The 21,439-nt window shown below is 42.1% G+C and overlaps 1 non-coding gene across 1 annotated transcript; it reads right to left on the bottom strand.

Moving 5' to 3' along the window:
* Window positions 1-19,083: 19,083 nt before the first annotated feature.
* LOC141286795 (U4 spliceosomal RNA) lies at window positions 19,084-19,223 on the bottom strand. Its single transcript, XR_012339353.1, has one exon. It is a non-coding gene; the product is annotated as a U4 spliceosomal RNA (small nuclear RNA).
* Between the last annotated feature and the right edge of the window lie 2,216 nt (window positions 19,224-21,439).

Below are 21,439 nucleotides of genomic sequence, written 5' to 3'. Positions count from 1 at the left end.
CATGTGAAAGATTAGTAAGAAGATTGGCTTTCATGCATTGTTAGTTTTGGCGCAGCATCAGATTTTCTTTTTTTCTCCCTCATTTATTGTTTGGGGCTGTTTTTGCCCCATTGACTTCCATTATAACCACATTTTTTGATTGCAAAGTCATGACACCATATAATGCTGAATTCTTGATTGTTTTCCCTGTTGGGAAGGGGTTAAATTTGTAAATTGTAATGTTGATTATCAGTTGGCCCCATTAACCCCCAGTGGTAAAATTGCCCACAGTGTACTGTTGAGTTTTTGAAAAATTTCAAAGCATTTTCCAAAAATATATATCAAAGTAAGTTTAGTCACCAAAAATCATTCCATTTGCTTTAACAGAGAAAAAGTTGTGGCCAAATTAAGACTCAACAGCACCCCTCAGTGGACGAAAACGTCCCTAACAACACATAAGGGTTAAATATATAAAAAAACCGTACTCAAATAAAGATTAAAATTGTGTAATTTTGTAAAAAAAAAAAAAAGATTAAATTGTGTTTTACATGAATTTGTATTTCATTTAGTGATTCCTAGTGGTACTCGTGCCACACTTTGAGAACCACTGACTTAATTATCTCTTTGATTAAATCATTTTAATTACATTTGATTAAATCAAACATGCTAAATGGCATCTGGGGGGATGATGGAAACTGGCATTTCATATAGGCTGGCCATGTATACAATCTATGTGCTTATTTGCTTTTTGAAAAAAAGAGGCAATACTTTTTTTTTTTTTTTTTTTTGGCTAGATACAGGCACAGTAAGACTACTAAATTTCCTGCCTGTTTAGGAGCGCTATCAGAAGCACATACACAGGTAATTTTTTTCTATCAAAGTTAATAAAATATTACATTTATATATTTATTAATTTTCCTAAAATAAATTGTTTCAAAATATTATTCACTGATTCAAATTATTCATTAGCATTGTTTGCATGGTTTTACTGGCGATGTAATAATTAATAAATAAAAAAGTAATTCTGAACGTGATCAATTCTAACCAATGAGGCTGCTGGGACTTTACATAGCTAATGAGCTTACGTGAATCAGCTGGTTTCAACCGGTTTCAGTTCGCTGTAATGCGCTCAGCTCCTTGGCCCGCCAACTAAAAGTTGTATTTCTGAGGTAATTTGTTCTTTTTCTCTTGAAATTTGACACAATTGCGTTAAATGAATTAAATGGAAGTAATTTAGGACAGTTTCGCCATTAGTGCGATAATGAGTAGAAACGGTAAACTGTTCAAACGGTCGAATTCAGTCAGGGAATGGACATACCATTATTTTCTGAGGTAACGTTAACGTTAACGTTAATCTGTGAGGAGAGTCTATTTATCATTTAAAACTAGTAAAGCTGCATATAGGTTCATCAACTGGGAAAAAAGAAACCCATTTAGCTGTACATTTTATTTATTGTTGTTTTGCTGTTGCTGTTTGTGATGAACTGTTTTAACGACCGAACCAGGATAATGTGTTTTGCCTTGGCCCAATTCGCCTAACCAACGTTACTAACTGAAGTTACGCCATAAAATTATGCACTTTTTTGTGAAGAAACAGTACATACTTTTTGAATATGTAGCAAAAAGTAGTAACTTAGACAAGCTTTGGAACTGTCACGGATTGGCCAGGCTCCACACCCTCTGTCACGCCCAGATCACCGTCACCTGAGTTTTAATCACCATCACCTGCACGCCATCATCACCACCACGCATAAAGCAGCATGCCACACCACACTCACTGTCCGGGCTCGTTCCCACGAAAGCGGACTGTAGTGTCTCTCTTCCCAAGAGTTTCGCTATCAATCGTTACCTGAAATTACTTACCTGAATTCTGTCTCGTTCCAGTCTTCCGAGTTTCCAGTCTTCCAAGTTCCAGTCTTCCAAGTTCCAGCCTTCCAAGTTCCAGTCTTCCAAGTTCCAGTCTTCCAAGTTCCAGCCTTCCAAGTTCCAGTCTTCCAAGTTCCAGTCTTCCGAATCGCCATCTCCAAGTTTGTCAGCGTCAGCTCTAAGTGGTGTGTGCCATAAGTCTGTGTTCACTCCGTCCACGGGATCGGCCACTCAATCCCCGCTGCACAATTCCTGCAAGAAAGATTACATCCCGATTCAATACCCGGCTCATTCAACTCCCATCCTCTCAACGTCTGCCATACTCACCAGTCTCAGGGTCTTCTCACATCTCCGGCATCGCTGCATTCAATAAACATATATATCTGTTGCACTTACCTTGTTGTCCTGTCTGCTTCCTAACAGAAGCCCGGACCAGAAAACAGTCAGCAGCATGAACCCACAAGACCCGTTTCAAGAGTTGGTGGACTCGCTGAGAAAAGTCCTTCTGGCTTCACCATCTGTCACCCCTTCCGCACCGCCGCTTGTCACGCCTCCCAGCACTTCTTCGGATCCGCTACCATCCAGTCCCATGGCCCGACCAGCGCCATACAATGGCGGGGCGGAGGAGTGCAATGGATTTCTTCTGCAGTGTTCTCTGATTTTTACAATGCAACCTGCGCTCTACCCCACTGATCAATCTAAAATTGCATTTATCACCTCTCTCCTCACAGGACCAGCGTTAAAATGGGCAAACTCTATTTGGCAGCAGAATGGACCGGCCACTCGTTCCATCCAGACTTTTATCACTCACTTCAAGGAGGTCTTCAGTCGCACGGACGGAGAAATATCAGCGGGTGAGCAACTGTATCATTTGTCTCAAGGATCTATGTCTACTCAGGAGTATGCCCTACGATTTCGCACCCTCGCAGCGGCCAGTGGATGGAACGAGCGGTCATTGCTGACCACTTACCGCCTTGGTCTCGAGCCTCGCCTTCGTCTCCAACTCGCTGCCCTAGATGACGCTATGGGGTTAGAGCGCTTCATCCAACAATCCATCCGATGTTCAGACCGCATGCAATCTTACCTCTCAGAAACCTCGACTACTGCACTCCTCCGCCCAGCGGACATCGCCAGCACTCCAGAACCAGAACCTATGATACTGGAGTCTGGTAGACTATCTCCCGCTGAGCGACAGAGGAGGCTGACCCGGGGTTTATGCCTCTATTGTGGTGCTAGTGGGCACATCAGACTGACGTGCCCCCTCCGTCCTGTTACTGCTGCGGTGAGTGTCATCCAGTCAGACGTTGAAAAAATGTATCCCTTGTCTACATGTGTGCAGTTAACCACTCCTACGTCTTCCATCGTAGCCCACGCCCTCATCGACTCCGGGTCAGCGGGTAATTTCATCTCGGGGAACCTCTGTCGCCAGCTCCAACTCCGAACCGAAGCTTCGTCGAGCGTCTACCAGATCCAGCCTATAACCCGTTCCATCACCACAAGACCAAGGATCCACCGGAAATGCCAACCCATTTACCTCCAAATCGGAGTCCTTCATCAAGAGGAGATTCAGCTACTGGTTCTGGAGGGCGCCACTATGGACATCATCTTGGGGCGCCCGTGGCTGGCGAAGCATAATCCCATCATCTCCTGGGGCAGTGGAGAAATAATTCAGTGGAGCCATGCCTGCTTTCCCGAGTGCTTTCCAGAACTTCCTCTTCCTGTTCCGAGACCCATGCCTGTCAACGCCACGTCTATTGAAAGCCCCTTGGAGAACCGTTCTACCCAGATTCCGGAAATTTACTCCTCCTTCCAGGACGTCTTCTGCCCCAGGAGAGCTTCCCAGCTGCCGCCCCATCGGCCATGGGACTGCGCCATCGACCTGATTCCAGGCGCCCCTCTGCCCAAGGGAAGGATCTACCCGTTGTCACTTCCGGAGAGTAAGGCCATGGAGGAGTACATACAAGAAGCATTGAACCAAGGCTATATCCGTCCGTCCAAGTCCCCAGCAGCTTCCAGCTTTTTCTTTGTCGCTAAGAAGGATGGAGGGCTGCGGCCATGCATTGACTATCGAGTGTTAAACCAAGGTACCGTCAAATTCAAATACCCCCTTCCTCTCGTCCCTGCGGCCCTGGAACAACTAAGGTCAGCCACCATCTTCACCAAGTTGGACCTCCGCAGCGCATACAATCTGGTGAGAATACGGAGGGGGGACGAGTGGAAGACGGCTTTCGTGACCCCTACCGGGCACTACGAATATCGGGTCATGCCCTATGGCCTGGTCAACGCCCCCTCCGTATTTCAGAACTTCATCCACGAAGTCCTCCGGGAGTTCCTCCACAGATTTGTTATAGTCTACATAGATGACATCCTCGTGTACTCCCGGAGTGAGACCGAACATATCCACCACGTTGCGGAGGTCCTCCAAAAACTCAGGGAGCACCAGCTCTTTCTCAAGGCAGAAAAATGCTCATTTCATCTTCCATCTGTTCAGTTTTTGGGTTACATCATCGACCAAGAAGGTATCCGCATGGACGAGAGGAAGGTGTCATCCGTCACATCCTGGCCCCAACCATCATCTGTCAAAGAGCTTCAGAGATTTCTTGGCTTTGCCAACTTTTATCGTCGGTTCATCAAAGGATACAGTCTCATTGCCACGCCGCTAACCAACCTACTCAAAGGTAAACCATCCAAATTATCCTGGAATCCCGAAGCTGCCGCAGCCTTCCAGTCCCTCAAGAGAGCCTTCACCAAATCACCCATCCTGCGACACCCCAATCCTGAACTCCCTTTCATCGTCGAGGTAGATGCCTCCACTACCGGCGTGGGGGCAGTTTTATCCCAGCATCACGGAACCACTAAATTGCTCCATCCATGTGCCTACTTCTCCCGGAAGTTCAACCCGGCGGAGAGGAATTACGACATCGGCAACAGGGAACTCCTAGCCATTAAACTTGCCCTGGAGGAGTGGCGACACTGGCTGGAGGGAGCCAAACATCCATTTCTGGTATTGACCGACCACAAAAACCTCCAGTACCTCCGTGATGCCAAACGCCTATGTCCACGCCAAGCCCGATGGTCACTCTTCTTCTCACGATTCCAATTTACCATCTCCTACCGCCCAGGTCCTAAAAATGTCAGAGCCGACGCCTTGTCCCGAATTCATGATTCTTCCGATGTCACTGAATCTCCCTGCAACATCCTCCCAGACAATATCATAGTCAGCCCCATAGAATGGTCAGCCCCTCCAAGTGTCGCCACTCCCGTCCCTCGTCCTCCGCCGGGCTGTCCTCCTGATCGTCGCTACATCCCCAGGACACAACGGGTAGATCTCATCCGTTCCATCCATACTTCCCTGGGCACCGGGCACCCCGGGACCAACAACACCCTCTCGCTGTTGTCCGAACGTTTCTGGTGGCCTGGGATGGCAAGGGATGTGCAGCGCTTCGTCAAAGGATGCCGAGAATGTGCTATGTCCAAGAGCCCCAGACACTTACCAGCAGGCAAGCTCCATCCCTTGCCGATCCCGAACCGCCCCTGGTCACACCTGGGAGTCGATTTCATGACGGATCTACCGGAGTCGGATGGAAACACCTGCATCTTGGTAATTGTGGACCGCTTCTCGAAGTTTTGCAAGCTCCTACCCCTGAAAGGATTACCCACTGCCTTTGAAACCGCGGAGCTCCTGTTCAATAATGTCTTTCGTCAATACGGCATACCTGAGGATGTGGTATCCGATCGTGGTCCACAGTTCATCTCCCGCCTCTGGAAATCCTTCTTCCGGCTCCTAGGTGTGACCGTCAGCCTCTCCTCTGGCTACCATCCGCAGTCCAACGGCCAGACGGAGAGGAAAATCCAAGAAGTGGGGCGGTTCCTCCGGACATTCTGCCATGGCCGCCAGAACTCCTGGAGCCAGTTCCTGGGCTGGGCCGAATACGCCCAGAATTCACTGCGGCAACCATCCACCGGCCTCACACCATTCCAGTGCGTCCTCGGGTTCCAGCCACCTCTATTCCCCTGGAATGGTGAACCATCTGAGGTCCCCGCAGTGGATCACTGGTTCCGGGAGAGCGAGAGGGTCTGGGACGAGGCCCATCACCACCTACAGAGGGCAGTCCGCAGACAGAAGACCCAAGCGGATCGGAGGAGGACTGCGGCTCCTGAATTCAGGCCAGGTGACCAGGTTTGGCTGTCTACCCGAGACATCCGTCTGCGGCTGCCCTCCAAAAAGTTAAGTCCCAGGTTTGTTGGTCCCTTCCAAGTCCTGGAACAGGTAAACCCGGTCTCATACAAACTCCAACTCCCTCCGGAATACCGCATCCATCCTACATTCCACGTCTCCCTCCTAAAACCATTTCACCCACCTCTCACTTCCTCCACAGAGCCTGGCCATGAAGAGGAACCTCCTCCCCCCCTGATGCTGGATGAGGGCGCCGTCTATTCCGTCCGAGAGATCCTCCGGTCCCGTCGTCGTGGTGGTCTCCTCGAATATCTGGTAGACTGGGAAGGGTATGGACCTGAAGAGAGGTCATGGGTCCCAAGAGAGGACATCCTCGATCCCACGCTCACCGAGGAGTTCCACACTAATCACCCGGAGTTTCCTGCACCTAGGGGACGAGGGAGACCACCACGGCGCAGAAGATCTCGGCCCTCAGGAGCGGGCCCTGGGGAGGGGGGTAGTGTCACGGATTGGCCAGGCTCCACACCCTCTGTCACGCCCAGATCACCGTCACCTGAGTTTTAATCACCATCACCTGCACGCCATCATCACCACCACGCATAAAGCAGCACGCCACACCACACTCACTGTCCGGGCTCGTTCCCACGAAAGCGGACTGTAGTGTCTCTCTTCCCAAGAGTTTCGCTATCAATCGTTACCTGAAATTACTTACCTGAATTCTGTCTCGTTCCAGTCTTCCGAGTTTCCAGTCTTCCAAGTTCCAGTCTTCCAAGTTCCAGCCTTCCAAGTTCCAGTCTTCCAAGTTCCAGTCTTCCGAATCGCCATCTCCAAGTTTGTCAGCGTCAGCTCTAAGTGGTGTGTGCCATAAGTCTGTGTTCACTCCGTCCACGGGATCGGCCACTCAATCCCCGCTGCACAATTCCTGCAAGAAAGATTACATCCCGATTCAATACCCGGCTCATTCAACTCCCATCCTCTCAACGTCTGCCATACTCACCAGTCTCAGGGTCTTCTCACATCTCCGGCATCGCTGCATTCAATAAACATATATATCTGTTGCACTTACCTTGTTGTCCTGTCTGCTTCCTAACAGGAACAACCTGCATTTTGTCATCGCTTAGACTTAACGTAACTTACCAAGTTTAACAACTTGCCAATCATCTTATCACAGATAGCGTCCTCGTTAATCTGCCAGTCGTGTGACTTTCATGCCTAAAACTGTTTTCATGTGTTTGCAATAATAACCAAATTAATTTTTATATACAATTTTATCATGTTTTTAAAGTCTCCAAAAGTAATGTCTTTAACTCTTTATACTTCAGGTGGAAGTAGGCCAGCCCAACGGTCTTCCAGTCAACCCAACTATACCTGTGAGTGTTCAGGACTGATAGTGATTGTTTTTTATAAAGTGTAAACATCTTCACTTTATTTAATACAACATAGTTATCAATATGATTTCAATATTACTGATCTTATAATTTTATATTTATTGATTTTTGTACAATTGACATATTGATTCATACTTAATACTGTTTATTAAAATACAAAAATGTACAGAGATTTGGGTAGCAATCAGGTACCAGCCATGTAGAATGATATATCAACCAATGAGCAATCCCAACACTTTTCATATGTTATTCTTCACCATGCAGGCTGTCTCTGTGCTGTACCCTGCTTTGTGATTAGCAGATAGCCGTAAGGGAGGTAAGTTAGATTAAATAATTGTTGTTTATTATGTTGTATGTTAGGGCTCCAGACTAACATTTTATAGGCACCAGTGCCTATACATTCTACAGATGTTGGCACCAGAAGCAGATTTGGTAGCGCTGAGGTTTTGGTGTGTGGAAGTATTAAAGGGATCCCCACGTATTAAAGGATTAGTTCACTTTCAGAACAAAAATGTACAGATAATGTACTCACCCCCTTGTCATTCAAGATGTTCATTTCTTTCTTACTTCAGTCATAAAGAAATGATATTTTTTGAGGAAAACATCTCTGGATTTCTCTCCATATAATGGATTTGTATGTTAGGGCTGTCGTGATAACTGCCTACATCCATTGAAATCCTGAAGACCTTGATTAGCTGGATCAAGTGTGTTTAATTAGGGTTGGAACTAAACTGTGCAGAGCTGTGGCCCTCCAGGAATTGAGTTTGAGACCAGTGACCAGTTCATATCTTTCTTTCTTCAGTTGTAAAGAAATTGTTTTTTAAGGAAAACATTTCAGGATTTGTCATCATATAGAAGATTCCAAAATGCAGTTTAAATGCACTCTAAATGATCACAGGTCAGGAAAAAGGTGTCTTATCTAGCGAAACTATCGGTTATTTCAAAAAAAAAAAAAAGAAAAATAATTTAAGACAAAGACAATTGAAATACTTTTTAAAGGGGTAATCAGATGCAATGTTACGATGTTTGAAAATAAATGTGTGTTGCCAGTGTGTGTATACATCTGCCCTATAATGATGAAAATGCACCCAGTAGTTTTTATTTCATCTGTAAAGATAATTTCTCCTTTTTCAAATCAATCCATTCTCAGCTCCTTGTCGGTGTGACGTGGCCGCTCACATGATAGTTGAATGACACAGGGAACTGGCTTCAGACCCGCCTTGAATGAGCTGTTGTTTGGATGCCGGAACGAGGACATAGACAAGAATGGTTCCTAAGCGATTGAATTGTTTTTTGTTGGATGTAATAACAAACATAGTAGTCCTCATTTACTGCTCTTTATTTTTATTTAAATGAAAATTGGCATCCAATGACCTCTTTAACCTCAAATGCTCATCTTGTCTAGCTCTGAGTGAACTGTGTATTCATTTTCTCCTCCAACTTGTCCTCTCCTCCAAAATTGTCCTACGTCACTGTTTTACCTCTTTGTGTAAAGTGCGTTTGATCTTTGCATATTCATTTTTTAAACACTGGGTCGGTGCTTCTGCAACAATGTAGGGCAAACATTTTTTTTTTGGATGACAAGGGGGTTAGTAAATTATCTGTAAATTTTTGTTCCGGAAGTGAACTTCTGCTTTAGGACATGCATGGATTAATATAACATACATGATGTTTTGTAAAGAAGTATGGAGTAGAAAACCCATGAAACAAAATTTATGTTCTTAAAAAAATATCCATCAATTCTATTTTTAGTAGCCTATACTAAGCTGGTATAAAGTGTGTTAAATTGGAAGTAGTGCTGAAGTCCAACTGAAGATGAACTGAAGTATTTTGATTGTGCTAAAGTAGAACTACTGCAAGTATGCTTCAGGTAGACTTTAAATATCTTGAATTTTAAGACCTTCATTATTAAAAGATCATACAATCCTCAGCAGTAGTGATATTAAAACACATTTTATAGGGATGGGAATCTTTCAATACCATGATTCAATTCATATTGATTCTTAGGGGCACAATTTGATTAAAATCACTTTTGATTAAATCATTTGATTTAATCACAATTCACAATATTTCATACAATTTTTATGCACTCTGGACATACAAATATATTTTAAATACATTGCTTTTTAGTGAGGGAAAATTCTATATATGCCATTGAAACCTCAGTCCGCTGTTTACATCACTAGTCAGCTCGTATTCGTCTGTTTGTAGCAGACTTCAGTGCAGAATCTGAATGCTTCTCACTAGATCTCGCAGCAACCTTATTCATTCTGTGGCGAGTTTGGTTCTTTGGATCTCAAAGCACTTTGGATCTCAAAGCACTGTGCAGTAACAGTGTCATAAGATCAGTTTTGGTTCCTGAGTAAACCTGTTCTGAGCTCTGACCAGTTTGTGCTCAATTACTGGAGCTGATAAATGGTCTGTACTGCGCAACTCAAATGAGTAGCGTGGTTTTGTTACACTTTTGTTTCATTTGCAGTTTAATGTTTCTTACATGCAATAGAAATGGCAGCACTTAAGAGTTGGACAATGTGGTGGTCGGACCAGTGTGACCGCTTACAAAATTTAGTCACATTGGCTGGCAGAAAAAAATGTAGTACAATTTGACAATTTGGCCACGGTCTGGAGTCCTATATGTCAGGGCTATTCAATGAGATTCATTTCAGGGCTGGATTATCAAACTGAAAATTCAAGGGGTTGGGGGTCGTCCCAATCTCTTTCTGGGGGGCCTATAAAATTAGAAATTAAACTAAAATGCAAATTCAGCAGTAAAATTAACTAATATTACCAACACCAACATCTATAAATGGTTAACATTAGTACTGTCTGTCAGTCAATAAAAAAATATTTTTTTTCTGTTATCAATCATGATTGATCACATATTTATATCGTCATAATTTTGAACCTCCAGATTAATGTTGAAACAACATAAATATAGAATATTTTAAGTATGTGTTTAATGGCATCTTTTTACCAAGAAGCCTATTATTAATGATAAATTTTATTTAATTATGCACTGTTAAAAAGGTCTTGAAAAATAGGGCACTATGTGCACTGTATAGGCTGTGAAGGAATTTGCGTGTAACGTTTGTGGTTTTTCATCATTTTCTGTTTAAATAAATATTTAGAAACGTGCAGTGCTACTATTTATCAATTTCTGTTTAAGGTTTATTAAACTGTAGATCGAAATAAAATAGGCCTATAAGGATAAATTATGTGAATGCATCTCTGAAATAATTGCATACACAGATGCATGTTGCCATTATAGAAGTTAACAACAGGCAAATAAAATAAAGACTGAGGTTGCAAAAGTTATTTAGTGAAGATAAGTGAGGAATTTTCTTTTCTTTTGTTCTTTGAGTAACATTAATGATGGGCGGCAGTGACTGATGTAAATGCACAAATCCAATGCACCCTTGTTTACTTTCTCAATTCTTTACGTTCACTTAAGACAACTGATTGTATTTTTTGGATATTTTGATTTAATTATGTCTGTATTTGTCCATTCGAATGTGTAAGAATGCTAGAAAGAGCTCAGTCCAGTGTTGACGTATATGAAAGGTGGCTTTTTGTGTGACTTTGTGCACAGCACAGAAGACAGCGTGCAAGTGCAGAAGTGAGTTCTAGTTTCGTCTTCTTGAGTTAAATCATTTAAAATTGCATTAAATGCATGCCATCTGATTTCCAAAACAGCTTTTCAAAAATAGCTTTATTTTTCAAAAATAGCTTTTCGATTCAGAACCATCCTACTATAAAAAAAAAAATAATAATAATAATTCTTGCATGCAAAAAGACCTGTATGGTAACTATGGGGCTATGTAACATATTCTGGCAACTATTTACTAGGTTTATCATTTCTTTTTGCCCTCGATAATATAGATAATCGTGTGTTACTTGACTGTTGACATCGGCGTCCCAATACTTGCAAGACATCGTCGATATATGATTATATCGTCACATCGCCCAGCCCGAATAAGAAAAGAAAAGTAAGAGTAGAGCCCTGTTGTAGTTTTTTTTTTTTCTTATTCTTTACCAACTGAAACACTTACAGGCGTATGTTCTGCCTACCCCGTCAGTTCGGTGAGAATTTCAGCATCGCTAATCCCTACTGAAGAAAAACAAGTAATGCAAGGGCTCCAGACTAACATTTGAGAGCAGTGGCATCAGCACCACTGAATTCTACAGATGGTGGTGCTAGGGATTTGGTAGTGCTATGGGGGTGGTGTGTGGGATTATTAAAAATATAGGTAATTTAATAATAAAATTACTATTGTTTTGCATTAATAAGTGCAGTTGAATGTTCATTTCTTGTATATTAAATTTATAAAGATTTAACAGTAAAGCACTAAGCTTGATTTGGGAAGCATACAAAATTTACTTATTAACAACAGTAACATGCAAAGTCTTTTTTAATATAGAACATGTATGTATTCCAGTCTTATTAAATGTACTATTCTACTTCTATAGTATTACATGGCCAACAGCTTCAGTGATTATAATTGCAAATTGAAGGAATGTTTGTTTTTCCAAGGCACTTTGTTACTCTTCATACACAAAGAAGAGTAAAACGGACACAATCTGATTTCTTGATGATTTGTTTTTTTTTTTAGTAGTGATTTTACAATTTCAATATGAAGCAAAAAGTAGAAAATAAATGACCATTAGGCCAGTAAGTGCTTCCATCTACTGGGTATAATTGTGATTTTTATGTATTTTTTATTTTTATTTTGCATAAGCATTTACCACAAAGTATATTTTGGTGATCCCATTAAAAATAACATTTTAATTGGAGAACTGTAAATTGCTGGAAATACTTGTGTGAAATGCTTGAAAGTCTTTAAAAAGTGCTTGAATCTCTCAATTAATTTCAGGGTCTGCACAACCTTTTGAAAATGTAATAACATTAGACTATTTCTGCCACAACACAGTACAGTATCTATGGTATAGTTATCGTTACTACTTTTGGTTTTCTGATGTAAGTCAATACTGTTAATAACAGAGAATTCTGCGCAGAATTTGAATACATCTCACTAGATCTCACAGCAGCCTTTTTATTCAATCTGCGGTGAATAGGTTGTTTGCACATGACGTCATTGCTGTGGCGCGAAATGTTGGTGGAGGGCAGGAAGTGATTTTCCATAGGAATCACTAGCAGAAACTTAAAATGCCTATGTTTTGCATTGTTTATGGATGCTCAAATCGGTCAAACTGAGAAACCACAAGGAGCTTTTATCTTATATGAAAAATTTGCTGTTCATAAGGGGGGAACAGCAAGAAATTGACTGAAAATCACAGGAAAAAAGAGCATTGTAAACCTCTGTCTGTGGTTAGAGGGAGAGTTGGATAATGATTGTGTGTGCAAATGGTTAAGAAAAGATAATATGTTAAGATATTAATAAAGAAATATATAAATACAGGATGAGAGTGAGAATTTACTCGATGCTAAACACACGTAGTTAGTTAACTTAGTCAGTTAGGAATTTGAATAAAAGTGCGTGGCTGAAAAAGCAGTACGGATGAGACAGAAGAAAGTCTGTACTGTACTGTTTTAGTCACTATTACAAGAGAAAGGTATAAACAGAAAATCACAACATATGTTGGATGTGATCCTTACATTATGAAGAGGATTTTTTTAAATAAATTGAAATAGTTGCCTGCCATAGAGGTGGAGAACATAAGCCAAGTAACTAAGCCTGATTGCAAACAAACCATTTCGAAAGTGATTCCCACAATTATATGAAGGATGCAGGATATATGTCAATCCTGAAACTACTGCTGTACAGGATTTGTGGCTATTGGTCCTGTTAGCAGCACCTAAAGCGAGCAAATATCTCTTCCATAGTCACTCACTTCAATTTATGGCAATCTCACAAGGTTTCGTTGTAATGAATCGCAAATAAAATATCTTATTTACATAGTGTCTACGTGTGGTATTTAGCAAATTCTCACTGTCTCACCCTGTATCTAATTAAAAAAAATATATATATCTTAATATTATTATATCTTTTATTAACCATTCACACACACAAGCACTATCCGACTCTCCTCCTGACCGCAGACGCAGGTTTACAAGCCACTTTTCCCTGTGTTTTTCAGTCAATTTTTTGTGTTTTCCTCCTTATGAACAGCAAATTTTCATAAACGATATGAAATTAAATTTCTAGGTTTGACCAATTTCAATAAACAACTCAAAACATAGGCATTTTGAGTTTCTGCTAGTGATTCCTATAGAGCAGTGTTTCTCCATGGGGGAGGTACCGCCCCCAAGGGGACATTGGGAGAGCATCGGGAGCTGGGGGGGAGCTGAGGTGTTCTTGGGGGCCTTTAGGTTATGACGAGTTTAAACCAAAGATGTATGAGCTGAAACTTGCAAAAGAAAATGGTAATGGTAATGGACATGGTAAGAAACTGGCCACTTCCTACTACCATCAAGGGGATCCAGTGGTTCCTGGGGTTCGCAAACTTCTACAGGAGGTTCTTTGCACGTTATAGCCACTTCTCAGCACCATTAACCTCATTGATCAAACAGTAGTGTAAGGTCCTGGCATGGACTCCTGAAGCTCGTCAAGCCCTCCAAGACTTCAAGGATGCCTTCTGTGCAGCCCCAGCATTTACAAATCCAGACCCCAATCTCCGCTTTGTGGTTGAGGTGGACGCTGCAATATGAGGAGTAGGTGGCGCACTCTCTCAGTGGAAAGGTGAACCCCCTGTACTCCATTCATGTGCGTACTTCTTAAAGAAACTGTCCCCTGCGCAGCAAAATTACGATGTGGGAAATCGGGAACTGTTAACGATCAAGCTCGCCCTGGAGTAGTGTTGACATTGGTTGGAAGGTGCCCGGTTTCCATTCCAAGTCATCACTGATCATAACTTACAGTACCCCCGGGAAGCCAAGTGGCTCAATCCATGGCAAGCTCGTTGGGCACTCTATTTCACCAGATTCCATTTCATCATCACGTATCGCCCCGGGATAAAAAACATCAAAGCAGATGCCTTGTCTCACCTTCACCAACCTGATCCACAATCTGAAGAACCAGATCCTATCATACCTGCTTCCGTTTTCGTATCTCCCATCACCTGGGCACTCGACAGCCAGATAGAAGCCGCCACTCGCACCGAGCCTGCCATACGTCACACCCTTCTGGACTCCATTCACACCTCTCCAGGCTGCTACCGAACCCTCTTGCTTCTCCAAGATCGTTGCTGGTGGCCCAGTATGGCCCAGGATGTCGCCCGGTATTGCCCAGGACGTCACCCGGTATGTCTAAGGTTGTTTGGTCTGTGCCTTCTCCTCCACACCTCGTCGTCTGCCCGAAGGGCAAGCTAGTTCCTCCACCCATTCCTCGCCGACCCTGGTCTCACCTCGGGATAGACTTTGCCACGGACCTACCACCGTCTGAAGGATTCACCACAATCTTTGTGGTTGTGGATCGGTTCTCAAAGGCCTGTAAGCTGATCCCACTATGTGGCCCTCCTACCGCACTCGAAGCTGCTACGGCCCTATTCTAGCAAGTATTCAGGAACTTCGGTCTCCCGGAGGACATCATGTCCGATAGAGGTCCACAGTTTATTTCCAGGGTCTGGCGGGGATTTTTCCAGCTCTTGAGTGTCTGTCAGCTTGTCTTCGGGATACCATCCGCAGACGAATGGCCAGACCGAACGGAAGATCCAGGAGATCGGGTGGTATCTCCGGGTGTACTGCCACGAACATCAGGACACCTGGAGCCAGTTTCTACCCTGGGCCGAATATGCCCAGAACTCCCGAAACTGCGAAAAAGACTGCCCAGACAGCGAAAAAATGGTCGCAGTCTGGAGCCCTGTAATATTACCGCAAGTGTCACACGTGCTTCAGCACGAGTAGTAAACAAATCCTCGCGTCTGCGCCATTCATTAAAAACAGATATTCCGCGTGCGTTTTCCGCATCACGCAAATCATAGGGCCCTACATATGAGACATGTCACCGTTTAACTGACTGGTTGGTCCAGTCTGGAATGCTGCCAAACAGTGCAGACATACTGCTAGCATGTTTGTATTTCTTTCTACCATTTTGACCTCTTTCCTTGGAAGCTTCTAAGTTTGTTTAATAAACATTGATATTGAACCTTACCTCGCCGTGGCCTCCAGTTTGTGACAAAATGAATGTTATTGCTTTTATTTTAAAATAATTTACTGTAAAAAAAAAAAGTACATCACTGTCATTTCTTAAAAATCGTAATGACCCAATACATTTGAATTAATATAAATATAATAACAGTGCTTATTATAAACACAAATTAACAATAATAATTAACTTTAATATTTAGTGATGTTTTATTTGATGAGGGGCGGTGAGGAACCTGGATTATGGTTAGGGGGCTCTGGCCCAAAAAGAGGTTGAGAACCACTGCTATAGAGAGAAATCACTTCCTGCCCTCCAGCTGCATTTTGCGCGTCATCAGAACCATGTGATTGCAAACAACCTATTCAAATGCTTCTCACTAGATCTCGCAGCACTGTGCAGTAACAATGTCTGTTAAAGCTGTTCTGAGCTCAGACAAGTTTGTTTGCATTGCGGTCAGAGCTGATAAACAGTCTGTGTTGCGCATCTCAGCCAAGGTTTTTCTTTTGCTTTCGATTCATTGTGTTTGCTGTTTGATGTTTCTCATATAAAAAGCAAATGGCAGCTCCTGTAGTTGTTCAACCCGGTGGTCACGCCAGTGCAACCGCTCACAAAATTTAGTTGCAAGTGCGAGTTCTGTTACAGAATGTGATTGTCACACCCAAAAATAACTGTACTGTGTGTGAACAAAACCGTATTAAGGACTCAAATAAAAGACTGACATCCATATTCTGTTACTGTGTGAACGTAAGCTTAGGCTACAGTTACCAGCCAGGGGCTTTTTTGGTTGTTTTTAAAGGGAAACAAGAATAAGCTGCGTTTACCATCAAGTGTGTTCTAGTTATAGTAAATTACTATTTATTAAGCAATTTACTGATTTATTTTAATCTGTTGTTACGCTTTTATTATAGGTTTGTGAACATCCTCAGCTGGGACTCGGTTGGGAGAGTCTTCACAAACTTTGTGACTCTGCACTTGTATCACAGGTGATGAATTACAGTGAGCGCAGCAATCTTAGGAAAAGGGCTCTAAAAAAAGTTGACACTTTTCTTAATTCAGTGGGTCAGGATGAGTCCAACAATACTAATTCACTTGACAATGCTCCTGTTAGCAGCCCTTCTGGTAAAATTCTCTCAGAAAGTGGTTCTCCAGGCAACCCTACTTGCATCTCCATGAGTGAAAATGCAGAGAGCAGCTATTGTTGTAGCAGTAGCGGGAATGACGACGGTGATCTAAGAAGCAGTTTGACTGACTGGGCACTTCGTTTTGGTGTATCTCTAGTTGCACTTACAGCTTTACTAGCAATTCTTAGACTACATTTCCCATTCCTACCAAAAGATGGAAGGTCCCTCTTAAAAACAAAAACAGAGTACAATGTGGAGATGATTGGAGGTGGATCTTTCCACTATATTGGTATTATCAATGCTTTCAGAAACACACTGAGAAGTGTAAGGTCCCTTTTTTCAGATGGGCACACATTCAACATGCAGCTTAATTTTGACGGCCTCCCCCTCTTTAAAAGCTCTTCAGTACAGCTTTGGCCTATTCTTGGCATGTTTAAAGGTATATCTAAAAAGCCAGTTGTCATAGGTTTGTTTTGTGGAACTACCAAGCCAACAATTCTGTCAGACTACCTCAGTCATTTAGTTTGTGAGTTGCAGAGTTTGAGCAGAGGCTTTGTTTCTGGTGGAAAGACTTTCTTTGTCAAGGTTACATCAGTCATGTGTGATGCTCCAGCACGAGCCTTTATCAAAGGTATAAAGTCTCACACAGGCTACTACGGCTGCGACAAATGTCAACAGAAAGGTTCCTATGTGAAACACCGCATGACATTTCCTGAAACCAATGCCTCCTGCAGAACAGATGAAGATTTTAGACTAGAATTAGATGAGGAACACCATCTAACACGCTGTCCTCTTCTAGAAACTGACATTGACATGGTGAATGGCTTTCCTCATGATTATATGCACCTTGTGTGTTTGGGTGTAATGAGACGTCTCCTGGATCTGTGGTGTGGTGCAGTGGGTCCTCTGCGTACAAGAATTTCTAGCATTCAAGTCTCTGCCATCTCTGAGCGACTTCTAGCGTTGAAGGAGTTCATTCCAGCAGAGTTCAGCAGGAAGCCTAGGGCTCTCAGTGACAGACTTCGTTGGAAAGCAACTGAACTCCGTCAGCTGTTGTTGTACACAGGTCCTGTTGTTTTAAAGGGTGTGTTGCAGTCCCAGGTTTATGACAACTTTATGTTGTTGTCTGTTGCCATCTACATTTTGGCAAACTCACATTACAGTATAGAAATGAATGATTTGGCTCACTCCTTTCTGGTTTCATTTGTTGAGCATTATAGCTTGTTGTATGGCAAAGAGCAAGTGGTATACAACATTCATGGCTTGGTACATCTTGCTGGTGATGTAAAAGTGCATGGTCCTTTGGACAGTATATCTGGCTTCCCCTATGAAAATTTCCTTGGGGAGCTTAAGAGAATGGTAAGGAAGCCTCACAATCCACTTGCACAGATAATCCGCCGGTTGTCAGAACATGAGGAAAGGAATAGTTATTCAACTGAAGAAGTATCACTGATGTACCCCCATAAAAATGGACCTGTACCCCAAACACTGACAGATGCAGTACATCAATTTAGACAGCTTACTGTTGATGGTGTCAGGCTGCAAATATTGAGCAAAGATGACTGCATTTCTATTTGTGGCAAAGTGATTTCTGTGCAAAACATCATTGCTTATGGTGGTAAAGAGTATGTGATGTTTCAAGAGTACAGAGAGAAAGAGGCCTTATACACGTACCCTCTTGACTCCAGAAAACTGGGGGTGTGCATTGTGTCCAATTTGTCACCAGTGATACAGTGTACTGAGCTCACACAGCCCTGGCAGAAGAGTGTGAGGTTGCCTATGGGAGACAAATTTGCAGTCTTCCCTCTGTCTCACACTGTGTCTCACTAGAATCATCAGTGAATGTATATAGTTCTTGAGAAGCTGTAGTACTTGAGTATATAGTATATACATGACATCATCATTTCTGGATTATATTGTGAGGAGTGTTTTGTAAGTAAGTGGCATTTTATGTATATTTACATTGTGGTCTGTCTGAATACTCGATTCTGATTGGCTGGCAGGTATGTACTAAAACCGTTTATTACACGGATCTGTGGAATACTCAATTCTGATTGGTCATTCACCAAATTTAACTAATAACAGGCTCATCTGGGTAACTGTCTGCAGTTGGCACGGTCATTTTTTTTGTTCATGTCTTGCTGGGGACTTTTTTTCTACATAGAAGTTTTGAGTTTGTCTAGCTATTAAAATGTTAACTCAATTTACTATTATCAGTACAATTATTTAATTATGTCATCCTGGTATCGCGGACACCCTCTCTCTTTCATACATGCGCAGCTGGAGCCATTTTGCGACAATTTTTTTTGTACACAGTGTAATGGATTATTAGATAAACCGGTGAGATTTTGAAACATTTTAATCTTGAATCAATATCATTTATCGCCATAATTATTTATGTGGTGAAATGTTGTCTAACAAAACGAAGCAAAACTTTGTTTTTCAAGAAGCATCCAGAGAGACCGGCAAAAACTGAGAAGCTGACTGTATTTCAAATCATCCAGATGGCATATCGGGGCAAGTTTACAACCAGCAATGATCACACCTCAGATAAACCACACAAGCTACAACATTGCCTCTGCGATAGAATACCGGTGACGGTCGTGACCTTTTCTTGCAGCTACGTGGATGTGATCCGACAAGGTGATAGCAAGCTGGATGAGCCCCAGAGACAGATCATCAGTGAAGACCTCTTCACCTAGACGGCCATCGACGCAAGACTGTGAAAACCAGATCCTCTCCAATCTGACACTGTGGCAACATGGAACTTTTGCATCTACATTAAAATTAGTCTGTTTGTTCTTATTCTGAGGTCACCGTAGCCGCCATATCCATTCTGTATTCCGATTAGATGGTCACTGCAGTCCCCCGGATCCAGTCCGTACCAAGAGCAGATGGTGGATCAGCACCTTCAGCCGAATGTCAGCGGATACCATGTCAACTAGATGAGCCCCAGAGACAGATCATCAGTAAAGAATGAATCCACATGCCACAGCAAACTCGAGCTGGTGAAAATGTTCACCAAACACCCGCCGCTGACTTCTTTTAAAAGAAGCCAGCTTATTGAAGGTGCACAGGATAAACGCCCTGAGAAAGCTGTGCCTCGCAACCCTAAGAATGGCATAGGCGCTAGTGGACACCTGACGCGCGTGCAAAACACCGGCATTTCACACGTCCCTGGGTGGGCTCGAACCACCAACCTTTCGGTTAACAGCCGAACGCGCTAACCGATTGCGCCAAGCTGGGGAACAATAGTCTGTTAAGGGGGGGGAAGAAAAGGAAGGAGGGGGAAGAAGGGGGGAAAAGAGAAAAAGAAAGAAAAAAGAGAGAAAAAAGGAAAAAATGAGGAGAAAAGAAATGAAAGGGAATTGTATCTCTTTGAACTTCAAAGCAATGTTTATGGAGTGTATATTTACAATAAATTATCTGAAAAAAAAATGTTTTCTCTATTTTCCTGTACATTTATATGGGACTAAGGATGATCACAAGCTTTCCAGTTCATATTACAGTGTTGCCATAGATTGAAGTGTTTACTGAATGTTTTATTTATCAGTAATTATCACATAAATGATGTCCAAATGAATGAAATCATTTTTGAAATGAAGCTGGGGAACAATAGTCTGTTAAGGGGGGGGAAGAAAAGGAAGGAGGGGGAAGAAGGGGGGAAAAGAGAAAAAGAAAGAAAAAAGAGAGAAAAAAGGAAAAAATGAGGAGAAAAGAAATGAAAGGGAATTTTATCTCTTTGAACTTCAAAGCAATGTTTATGGAGTGTATATTTACAATAAATTATCTGAAAAAAAAATGTTTTCTCTATTTTCCTGTACATTTATATGGGACTAAGGATGATCACAAGCTTTCCAGTTCATATTACAGTGTTGCCATAGATTGAAGTGTTTACTGAATGTTTTATTTATCAGTAATTATCACATAAATGATGTCCAAATGAATGAAATCATTTTTGAAATGACAAATTAATATTTTTTTTAGATTTATATTACTGATTATTGATATTTTATTCAAAGTTTTTGCACTTTAAATATATTTCGGCTGTAGTTATGTTCTAAAACTTATAGTACAAAAAATTGTACATTTATGTATTAAATCATCCCCAAATTTATCAACATTTTTAAAAGGGCGTATAACTGTTTAATGATACTGTAACAATGACAAACAAAAAGAGTTATTTGATCATGACCAAACTTTTATTTTTCAATCAGTCACATCAATCACTATACATATAAACAAAACCGTCCAATGTCCATGGCTCTGTCTTGTGCATTAACTGCAAGTGAAATGAACAGAAAGCACAAAACAATACAAATGAATAAAACTTTAAAATATTAATGACTCCTGTGCATGTTTTGAAAGTGCAAAAGAACAGAAAGCAGAAAACAATACCGATAAATAAAACTTTATCCCCTTTCTTTTTTGGACTCTTATGGATGGCACAGAGCTTGAAATGGTCTCTATCAGGCGACAACAATCTGGCCACTGGGCAAGTGGGGCAGTGGTGGTGAATGTCTGCCTCTTCACGCTCTCCACCCCTGGAGTGACCCTGTGTCCAGCCTGCTCTGGTGTCTGACAGCAAACACCACTCTCTTCTTATCGTAATCCAGCAGGTTCTGCCAACTATATTGCCCACCTAAGCAGAGAGAGCATATACAGTTTTTTACAATCGTTTTTGCACTAATAACTGAACCTTAATGTAATTTTTCAAAACTCTAGATACAAAACTCAAAACAGTCATTATTTGTAACACAGGCTGTCCAGTGTTAAAAAACTTTGCATATTGCGTTCATATCTTTA

The sequence above is a fragment of the Garra rufa genome, chromosome 1 (genome assembly GCF_049309525.1).
Source record: "Garra rufa chromosome 1, GarRuf1.0, whole genome shotgun sequence".
In the NCBI taxonomy this organism is placed as follows: domain Eukaryota; kingdom Metazoa; phylum Chordata; class Actinopteri; order Cypriniformes; family Cyprinidae; genus Garra; species Garra rufa.
Note: the sequence above shows the minus strand (reverse complement) of the source record. Positions and strands in the feature narration are given on the sequence as shown.